General features: G+C 46.1%; 1 long non-coding RNA gene across 2 annotated transcripts; it reads left to right on the top strand.

The window, feature by feature from the left end:
* The first annotated feature begins 172 nt into the window (after window positions 1-172).
* LOC116514764 lies at window positions 173-8,383 on the top strand. Of its 2 annotated transcripts, none has more exons than XR_004256165.1 (4): window positions 173-217; window positions 6,081-6,251; window positions 6,838-7,007; window positions 7,859-8,383. It is a non-coding gene; the product is annotated as an uncharacterized LOC116514764 (long non-coding RNA). The 2 variants fall into 2 exon arrangements; XR_004256164.1 differs by lacking the exon at window positions 173-217 and adding an exon at window positions 708-1,452.
* The last annotated feature ends 2,954 nt before the right edge of the window (window positions 8,384-11,337 follow it).

Below are 11,337 nucleotides of genomic sequence, written 5' to 3' on the forward strand. Positions count from 1 at the left end.
GGTCCGGGAAGCCGCCCTGCCGCGCCTCGCCTCACCTGGGTTCGCCGGGTTGGGCCGGCGGGGGGGGCTGCGCCACTGATCCCCGCCCCTGCCTGCCATTGGCCATCCCGGGCCACGGGACCGCTGATTGGGCGCCCGCGCTGGAGCCCCCCCTCCCTGCACGTTAGCTGCTGCTGGTCGTGGGAAGGCGCCCGCGGAGCAGGCCCGCGCAGGAGATGTAGGCAGGGCGGGAGAGGCGCCCCTCCCCGGGCCCGGGCCCAGGCGGAGGGGAGGGGGCTGGAGGAGAGGCAGCCGGTTCCTCGCGGGGGTCCTTCCAGAGCCGACTTTGCAGGGCAGGGGGCTCTTGGGCATGTGCAGAGTGTTGGAGGGCCCCCCGGAGACGGAGGCGGAGGAGGGGAGAGGATGGAGGAAGAGGAGAATGGGCTGTGGGGTCCTTGGTGCTCTTGGAGGTTGGTGGTTTTCTGGCAGACGTTTCATGACCCAACTGGGCAACATCATCAGGGCTTGAAGAGAGTGAAGTTCGTGGAGGAGGAAGAGAGATGGAGCCTCTTGACTCGTTTGCCAGCCGGGGAACATGGGCCGCCTTTGAGCTTTGGAGCCAGTTGAGGGCCAAGGCTGCGGTCAGGTGGAAGAGGAGGATGCAAGCCCCTTCCTTCCTTCCTTCCCTCCCTTTTCCTTCCTTCCTTCCCGCCCATCCCACCCTTTCTTCCTTTCTCCCCTTCCCTTCCCTCTCTTTTCCTTCCTTCCCCTCATCTATTGCAGATGCTTTGGTTTGTTTGAATTGTATCTCCAATTTTTGCGCTATATTGTATAAATGGTCTTCATCAGGGAGCCCTTTTTGGGGGGGTTCTCTTAGGCCAAGCAGCCCACCTCGCAGGGTTGTTGTTGCTGGGAAATTAAGATTAGGCGAATGTGCTACCTCGAGTTATCCCAAATATACAAAAGGCATGATAAAAATCTCATAAAGAGCAAGATAAAATGTTTGGAATATTTGGAATGTTTATTTCATTTGTATGCCTCCCCACTCCCGAATAAATGAGTAAAAACACGCCTTACGGCCGTGCGCCAACCCACAGATTCCCCTCAAAGCCGCTGAGGGACCCACCCGAGCTGGCCCAGAAAGATGTGAACGCGGCCCCGGGCACTCTTCGCCCCACCACCGGTCTCCCTAGGCTTCGGACACCCACTCCCATCAACCCCAGCCCGCACCTTCCCCCACTCACCGATCGCCACCGATGCCACCGCGCAGCAACCAAAATGGCGCCCTCCAGGTTACCTCAGCGCGTAAGAAATTCCGTGCATGCGCCACAACGCATGGAGGGGAGAAGACGTGCACCTGCGCAAAGAGGGAGGGCCACCTATTTTTTCCTATTGGCCAGAGCTGCTGTGGGCAGGATTCGCCCCGCCTCCATCACGTGTCTTTAGAAGACTGGCTTATGAAAAATAAACAAGGTTTGGTTCCTCCTTAACCATTAAACGTGGTTTAACATGACTCAATTTTTACCCCATGGTTCAGCTGGATTTAAAGCTTTTGTTTGGGATTGCTTATAGTGTGGTGATGGCTTTCATCAATATTTTTTTTATTCTTTTGCAGTCTAAAGGCTGTTGCAATTGTACTTTCTGTAAAGGTAAAAGGAAGAAGCTCTCTTGCAACACGGAACAATGGGGAAAGCCTTTGGTTTTCCAGCATGTCCGCAAACTGCAAAAAATATAGATGTTTCTGTCAATGGAAGGAATCAGAAAGTTTAAAAAATTGCTTTTTAATTTATCATAGAAAATAAAATACAAAATTTTCTATTCCATTCCATTTCATATTTCCTATTCTATTCTATTGATGTTGCCTCCCAAGGATGGTCTTGACATACCACCTCTTAGCCTGGGGGGCGAAGTTATTTACCCCTCGGAGAGGGCTCGCAATTTCGGTGTCCTCCTGGATCCACAGCTGATGTTAGAACATCATTTGTCGGCTGTGACCAGGGGGGCCTTTGCCCAGGTTCGCCTGGTGCACCAGTTGCGGCCCTATCTGGACCGGGAGGCACTGCGAATGGTCCCTCACGCCCTCGTCACCTCAAGACTGGATTACTGTAACGCACTCTACATGGGGCTGCCCCTGAAGAGTGTCCGAAGACTACAGCTGGTCCAGAATGCAGCCGTGCGAGCGATAATGGGTGTACCTAGATACACGCATGTTACACCTATCCTCCGCGAGCTGCACTGGCTTCCCATAGGTCTCCAGACCCGCTTCAAGGTGCTAGTCGTTACTTTTAAAGCCCTACATGGTATTGGACCTGGCTAACTGAGAGACCGCCTCCTGCCATTCACCTCCCAACAACCAATAAAAATCACACAGGTTGGGCCTCCTCCGGGTGCTGTCGACCGGACAATGCCGGCTGGCGGCTCCCCGAGGGACGGCCTTCTCTGTAGCTGCACCGGTCTTGTGGAACGAGCTACAGGCAGAAATCCAAACCCTCAGCACTCTCCCGGCCTTCCGTAAAGCGATCAAGACCTGGCTGTTCCGGCAGGCCTGGGGCTGTTGATTAATTTCCAGCCCCACCTGATGGAATGAATATTGTATTAATTTTTAATATTGTATTTTTAAATATTTTAAATGTTTTTACTTTGTTGTGAGCCGCCCAGAGTCCCAAGGGAGTGGGCGGCATACAAATCTTATTAAAGTTTAAAGTATTCTATTCTATATTCTGTTCTATTGTATTCTATTCCATTCCATTTCATATGTCCTGTCCTGTTCCGTTTCATCTATTCTATTCTATTCCATTTCATATCTCCTGTCCTGTCCCGTTTCATATCTTTTATTCTATTCTATTCCATTTCATATCTCCTGTCCTGTTCTGTTCCGTTTCATATCTTTTATTCTATTCCATTCCATTTCATATCTCCTGTCCTGTCCTGTTTCATCTATTCCATTCCATATCTCCTGTCCTGTCCTGTTCCGTTTCATCTTTTATTCCATTCCATTTCGTATCTCCTGTCCTGTCCTGTTCTGTTCCGTTTCATATCTTTTATTCTATTCCATTCCATATCTCCTGTCCTGTCCTGTTTCATCTATTCTATTCCATCCCATTCCATTCCATATCTCCTGTCGTGTAGGTACAATCATATCAAAGTATTCAAATCATCCCACTTTTATACATTAAAAATATTATTGTCCTTTATATATCATATAAGTAGTACTCTATTTCATAACAGAAAATATAAAAAAGACAAAAAATAAAAAGTTATTACAACATAAATAAACAGTTTCATTCCCAGGTTTTTTTATCTAACCATTGGTAAAACAAGTCCCACACTTTATAATATTGCTCATCCTCTTATTCTCTAATTTCAAATGTAAGTTTACCCATTTCAGCACATTCCATTATTTTCTGAATAGTTTCCTCCTGAGATGGTACTTTCTCGTTTTTCCAATTTTTGGCAAATACAATTCTATCATTTTCTCCAACCACATGTGGATTTTAGTCCAATATTTTTTTGCTTTGGTACAAATTCACCACATGTGGTAGTATGTGCCCGGCGTCTGATGACATTTCCAGCATTTTTCGGATTTGTTCTTGGACATTCTTGCAATTCTCGATGGGGATAAATGCCACCTGTAAAACATCTTATACAAATGCTCTTTATATGCAATTGACATTGTCATTTTATAGTTTTGAGTCCACAGTTTTTGCAATTTCTCTAATTCAATCCCATGCCCAAAGTTTTTTCCCCAAGCTAACATAGTTTTTTGACTTGTTCCTCATGGAGTTTCATCTCTAGTAAGTAGCCATAGAGTTTTTTAATTACCTTTTCATTGGTACCTGTTAAGATTTTATCTAATTCAGTCATTTTATCATAAAAACCCTCCTTTTTTTCATCTTCATTATACCTAGAATGTATTTGCACATATGAATACCAATTAACTTCAATACCTTCTTGTTTCAAGTCTTGTATAAATTTGAATTCACCCTCTGTTTTAATAGCTCAGCATATCTAACTGTTTGTTCCTTCTTGTATGTTATTGAATATGAAAAAGCTTCAATGGTTGATATCCAGACTGGAATTTTTAAATAGTGTAGCCTCTTAACCTTCTCCCAGTTTAATAAAAGAGCCTCTCTTACATGATGCCTCCAAAAATAACCATGCGCTTGAGTTCCCTTATACCATAAAAAAGCATGCCATCCCAACAGCAAATCGTGACCCTCTAGATTGAAAAGCCTACAATTTCTTAACATTACCCATTCCTTAATCCACGTTAGACTAGCTGCCTGGGAGTATAGTTCCCAATCAGGTAGTCTGAACCCTCCTCTTGATTTAGCGTCCTGCAACACTTTGCATTTTATTCTTGCTTTTTAGTGAAAGAAACTCCTGACTTTGCTGGGTTTTGTGTGTTGTGGTGAGCCAGGAATCAATCCAACAATCCTTGTTGCAAGATTAGATCTGAGATCTATTGAGGGCCAAGGTTGGAAAAACATTTCCCCTGGGAATAAACTTCAGCGTGGTTCCCCCAGGGCATGGGAGGGGGTGAGTTTGAGAATAACGCATTTATTTAATCACCATTTTTGATGCAGGATAACCCCACTGATTGCGCTGCCCACCCAATTTTGCAATAGCCCAGGCCATTAAAAAATAGGAAACTGTGGCCCAAGACCAGCCACGTAAGCATTTGGTTTTTTTATTGGTTTCCTATCCTGTGCCGTCTAGCATCTTTCGGTGGCTTATGCAGGAGAGGGTGAATTCTAGTTGCGTCATAGGCAGAAAGTTACCTCGTTGCCTTTGGGCCATTCACTAGGCGACTGGGTTGTGGCCCGCCAGCGGAGCTGCCAGCAGAGTCGGACAGTGAGGAATTTGTGGAGGAAGATGGGCCATTCTGGAGTCTGGGGAAGGCTCCGACGAGGGCTCTGTGTCGGAGGCAGAGAGGGGAGCAGAGCCCACACCACCTCATTGTGTCCCCCCCAGGCCTTAAATTTAAGTCTACCTACCTACCTATCTCTCCATCTATTCATCCATCCATCCTTGCATCCATCTATATATTCATCCATCCTCTATCTCCCTCTGTGTGTGTATATATGTGTATCTACCTGCCTACCTATCTATCCATCCATCCAACCATCCATCTCTTATCATCTCTCTCTCTATCCATCAGTCCATCCGTCGATCCATCTATTCATCCATCCTCCATCTGGGTGTGTGTGTACACCTATCCATTCAACTATCCTTCACTATCATCTCTCTCTCTCTATCCATCAATCCATCTATTCATCCATCCTCCATCTCTATGTATGTATGTGTGTATCTATCCATCTATCATCTATCTATCTATCTATCTATCTATCTATCTATCTATCTATCTATCTATCCATCCATCCATCCATCCATCCATCCATCCATCCAATATCTATATTTTGTGTGTGTGTTTGTCTGTGTGCACACCTATATCTGTATGTATCTATATATCTCTATCAATCAATCAATCCTCTTAAGGCTGTCAGGAAAAGATTGGGCAACATTTGTCTGGGATAGTAGAAGGACTTGGGCAAAGAGGATTAGGGAGCTGGAGACTAAAACATATGAAGAACGGTTGCAGGAACTGGGTATGTCTAGTTTAACAGAAAGAAGGACCAGGGGAGACATGATAGCAGTCTTCCAATATCTCAGGGGTTGCCACAAAGAAGAGGGAGTCAAGCTAGTCTCCAAAGCACCTGAGGGCAGGAGAAGAAACAATGGGTGGAAACTAATCCAGGAGAGAAGCAACCTGGAACTAAGGAGAAATTTCCCAACAAGGAGAACAATTAATCGGTGGAACAGAAGTTGCCTCCAGAAGTTGTGAATGCCCCAACACTGGAAATCTTTAAGATGTTGGATAGCCATTTGCCTGAAACGGTATAGGGTATCCTGCCTAGGCAGGATGTTGGACTAGAAGACCTCCAAGGTCCCTTCCAACTTTGCCATTGTATTGTATTGTATTGTATTGTATAAGGGGATGGAGGATAAGACTTCCAGTGGTCCCTTCCAGCCCTGGGAGTCTATGATTCTATAATCCCGGGCAAATCCTTCCCCCCTCTCCAAATCTTTGTCTCCTACAGGCTGCCCTCCTGCAACCTCACAGCTGCCACCTGTCGGCCCCTTTCCCAAGTCCTGGAATCCAGCTCTTCCCTCCTGGAACTCAACCTGGAGCTGAACTCCCTGGGCAACGGGGGAGCAAAGCTGCTGTGCCGAGGGCTGAAGTCCCCGTCTTCCCCGCTACAGAGACTCATGTAAGTGTCCTGGATCACTTTCCATCGGTTGCTTCTTGTCCTGCCTTCGGATTCCTTGGACAAGGGGTTGACTCCGATGGCAATCTGGAATTCTGGGAGGGCTGGAACTCCATCCATCATCCCAGGGGTGGGTTTCAATTTTTTTTTACTACCGGTTCAGTGGGTGTGGCTAGATGGGGGAGCATGTGACTGAGGTAGGTGTGGCCAACTTGACATCACTCACACACACTCAGTCATATGACCCCCTCACCAAGCCACGCCCACCAAAATGGGGGCACAAAGTTTTGACTGGGAGGAGAGGGCTCCAGCCTCGCCAGAGCTAAGGGAGGGCCCCATTTTTAGGAAACCTGACATTGTGTTGTTTGGACACGTCTGGTGATACCATGAATGGAAAGTGTCAGGGCACAGCAGAGGGGGCCCCTGTGTTCCTTGTTGTCCACCAGCTCATATCCCAAAGGACCAGCCCACTTTCTGGCCAGATGAATAAAGGATTCACCTCCTTGTAGATCTGTCTGGAAACATCACGGGGGATTTCCTGATCTCCCAAGCATGATGGGCTCACGGGTGTCCTTGCCTTCCATTGCAGCTTACATCCTGCGGCCTGACCGCCGGTGCCTGTGGAGACCTGGCCTCCCTCTTGGAAACCAGCGATATCCTCTTGGAGCTGAACCTGGGGGATAACAGACTGGGAGATGAAGGGGTCAGGCAGCTATGCCAAGGATTGAGACAAAGACACTGCAAGCTTCAAAAGTTAATGTAAGTGTGCAGTTCTCCCAGGGACCCGGGAAAATAGTTTGACCTCCTTGTCTTTGTAGGAGCCCCTCAAATATCGGAATAATCCCCTGCGGGATGGAGTCTAGGCAACTGAATCGAACTGTGTGTTTAGTGGCCGGATGCTCTTCCTGTTGCCACTGAGGAGTTTTGTTCAGCAGATATATTCTCATTGTGCCCAGAGAGAGAGAAATATCTGCCTCTACCTAGTGTAGAGGCTTCCTGAGACAATAAAAATCACACGCTCAGTCCCAAAAACCCTCTTTTTATTTAGACGGCTGCAAATTATGTTCATTCCCAGACCGTAATGATTCACAGTCTGTGAAGAGTCCTACGGAAGTCTGCCACAGTCTTTTGGGACAATGCTGATAAGCACCCACCTTTATCTCCCTTGAACCGCTGCCAGAGACCTAACTGCCAATCAGTTTTGCAAGGCCAAACGGAGCACAGAGTCAAACGGAGCATCTCAGAGCTTGAACCGACCAGAACGAACAAACTTGCTTCCTGCAAAGGCTCACATCCCTTTGCTCCTCTTTTATGTCTTATGGGAGGGGCCAATCATCTCCAAGCCTTACTCCCGAGTCTCCCCTTTTTGTCTTAAGTGCTCTTGTCTTGTGACAACTCTGCGCATGCGCGCAAATGGGAACATGATCCCATTGTTCCTCTGCCTCACTGATGCCAGACTCTGGAGGCAGCACAAAACTGCCCCTGTGATTTGGAGAAGAGCTGACCGCCAAAACCCTGCAGAGCTGCTGATGAGCAGAGATTTGCAAGCCAATTTTTGTCCTGGAGAGTCTCCCAATTCTGATGCTTTGATTTGTTTCTTCTCTTTCCAGAATTACAATGAAATCGTTCAACCGAAATATGAAGGGGAAATTGCAGGCAGCTTGTGCGAGGCATCCTGGTTTAATTCTGACTTCCTATTATCCTCCAGATTTCCCCCCGCTTCCCAGGGATTGAAGGATAAAGGTGGAGTCCGCCCCTGCTTTCCTTCTGCCGCTGAAGGGTTGGAAGCTTGGTGAGATGGGTGGTAGGTGTGGAAACCTTCAAAGGCCAGCTCAGCTCAGCTCACCTTTTGCGTTACTTGCTGCATCACAACCATACAGCTGATTCACAAGCCTGGCTATGAGGTTCTGGTGGCCCTTTGGACTTAAGAGCAAGTGGAACTTGGCCGTCTGGAAGGTCTTCTCAATTGGAACCTCTCAAGAGCTTCAACTCCATCTTTCAAAATCCCCAACTCGCATGTGAGAAGAACATTTTGGTCCAGGTTTGAGCCAGGAATCGCATAAAAATGATACTAAAGTCACTGCTTGAAGAGGAAGAAGTTTATTTAACATTTAGAATAGAACAGAATAGAATAACAGAGTTGGAAGGGACCTTGGAGGTCTTCTAGTCCAATCCCCTGCCTAGGCAGGAAGCCCTACACCACTTCAGACAAATGACTGTCTAATCTCTTCTTAGAAAGTTCCAGTGTTGGAGCATTCACAACTTCTGGAGGCAGGTTGTTCCACTGATTAATTGTTCTAACTGTCAGGAAATTTCTCCTCAGTTCTATGTTGCTTTCGTTCCTTAATTAGTTTCCACCCATTGCTTATTGTTCTACCTTCAGGTGCCTTGGAGAATAGCTTGACTCCCTCTTCTTTGGGGCAACCCCTGAGATATTGGAACACTTCTATCATGTCTCCTCTGGTCCTTCTTTTCATCAGACTAGACATGCCGAGTTCCTGCAACCGTTCTTCGTATGTTTTACCCTCCCCTAATCCTCTTTGTTGCTCTTCTCTGCACTCTTTCCAGAGTCTCCACATCTTTTCTACATTGTGGTGACCAAAACTGAACGCCGTATTCCAAGTGTGGCCTTACCAAGGCTTTATAAAGTGGTATTAACCCTTCACGTGATCTTGATTCTCTCCCTCTGTTGATGCAGGCTAGAACTGTGTTGGCTTTTTTGGCAGCTGCTGCACAGGGCTGGCTCCTATTTAAATGGTTGTCCACTAGGACTCCAAGATCCCTCTCACAGTTACTACGGTTGAGCTACGTACCACCTATACTGGACCTGTGCATTTCGTTTTTCTTCATTTCTAACAAACATGATTAGAGGACTGGAGGCTAAAACTTGTGAAGAACAGTTGCAGGAACAGTTGCAGCAACCTAGTCTCCAAACCACAAGAAGCAGGAGAAGAAGCAACAGATCAAAACAAATAAAGGAGAGAAGCAACCTGGAACTGAGGAAATATTTCCTGTCAATGAGAACAATTAATCCGTGGAACAACTGGCCTCCAGAAGTTATGTGTGCTCCAACACTGGAGCTTTTTAAGAAGGGATTGGACAGCTACTTGTGGATAAAATGGTGTAGGGTCGTGATGATGAACCTATGGCACACAGGCCAGAAGTGGCACAGAGCGCCCTCTGTTGGCATGCGAGGCATCACCCCTGTTCAGTTCTCCTGTGCATTCGCACGAACCGCCTGCCGGCCAGTAGATCTTCGGGTTTCTGCCACACATGTGCAGGGGGCGGAGGGTATGCATGGGGACACACACACATTGCATTTTGGGGGTTCGGGCACGCGCCCACGTAATTGCACACACGCACACTTTGGGCACTTGGTCTGGGAAAGGTTAGCCATTCTTGGTAGAGGGTCCCCTGTTTGAGCAAGGGGTTGGACTAGAAGACCTCTAAGGACCCTTCCAATTCATCTATTCTGTTATTCGAGAGCCTAGAAACAGCCCTTGGAGTAGCAACAATTTTGGGTATAGAGGTTGGTAATATTTATAAGAACGATGGTCCTTGGCGAGATGTGCGTAAACGTGCCCTTTGCAATATTTAATTTGGTGGACATGTAGCTCCAGTAGGGATGCCCTTAGCTTAATTTGCAAATATTTTTCTTTGATGTGTGTCTATATGCGGGTTCTGGCGTGCCACATCTGTACGATCAGGGAAATTCATATTATACGTAGTTGAATATAAAATTTCCTTCTAATTTCCAGCCAGTCCTTAATCAGTACCCCTCTTAAATGGTGTCTTCTAAAATAATTGTGGACTTTATTTCCCTCACACCATAAGTAATTGTGCCACCCCCATTGCAAGTCGTGGCCCTCTATCGTTAGGATTCTTTTGTTGGTTAACATTACCCACTCCTTTATCCACATTGTTGTTGCTGCTTGATGATATGCTTTCCATTCCGGTAGGCCCATTCCACCTTGCGCTCTTTTATCTTGAAGATGCTTATATTTTATTCTAGGTTTTCTGCCATTCCACACAAAATTTCGTACCATTTTATCCAAATCGTTATAAAATTTTTCTCCTAATTTGACCGGTGCCATTTGAAATAAATAGAGTATTTTTGGCAAGACATTCATCTTGATTACTGCGATTCTTCCCATCAACGATATTTGTAGCTTCAACCAATTTTTAAAATCTTTTTGGATGTTTTGTAATAGTTTATCATAGTTATCTTCTTTTATAAAAGAGCATTTCACAGATAGCCAAATCCCTAAGTATTTGACCTTTTTAGTTACCTTTAATTCCATTGCTTTCTCTAGTTCTTCTATCTGTTTTTTGGGAAAGTTCTTTATAATCATTTTTGTTTTTTCCTTATTTATTTTTAATCCAGAAGGGGCATGGCATGAACTCCATCGGTCATGCAAACACCTCCATTATTACTCGAATCAATGCTTGTTAAGCTCAGCAACTTTAAAGTGTGTGGACTACAACTCCCAGCTTTGCTGGCTGCAGAATTCTGAGAGTTCCCCAGATCTTAAAAGTTGCTGAGATTGAGTAACACTTCACTGGATTGTAAGGAGGAGGAGGAAGAGATCCAGCACAATCAGATTTGCACGATTATGTTGTTATAGAAGCCGATCTTAATTGGGGGGAGAGACATCCCCCGGGGTCAGTATGGCCTGAGTCGGTTCAATGCCTTTCGGCTTCCCAAATTTTCATTTTGATAGAAGTTTCTTGGCTGACGTCTCAGTTTTAATAAACTTTGGCCCAGTGGTCATCATTGAGCTATTTTAGTTACTCTCCATAAAGAGATGTTTCTGGATCTCCTGGAGTTGATATTCTGTTCGGTTGAATCTATCTAGTGCAGGAGTCTCAAACTCGATTTCATTGAGGGCTGCATCAGGATTGTGTTTGACCTCATGATTCCCTTAACAACCACAATGCTTAACTCCTCTAGCAAACAAGGTTACAACATTGGGTGTGATTCCCTTAAGAACCACCTTGCTTAGCAACTAAACTCTGGGCCCAGTTGTGGTCGTAAGTCGAGGACTACCTAAACCAGCCCCAACCAGCAGTAAAAAAAACCGACCTCCCT

The sequence above is a fragment of the Thamnophis elegans genome, chromosome 1 (assembly GCF_009769535.1).
Source record: "Thamnophis elegans isolate rThaEle1 chromosome 1, rThaEle1.pri, whole genome shotgun sequence".
Lineage (NCBI taxonomy): Eukaryota > Metazoa > Chordata > Lepidosauria > Squamata > Colubridae > Thamnophis > Thamnophis elegans.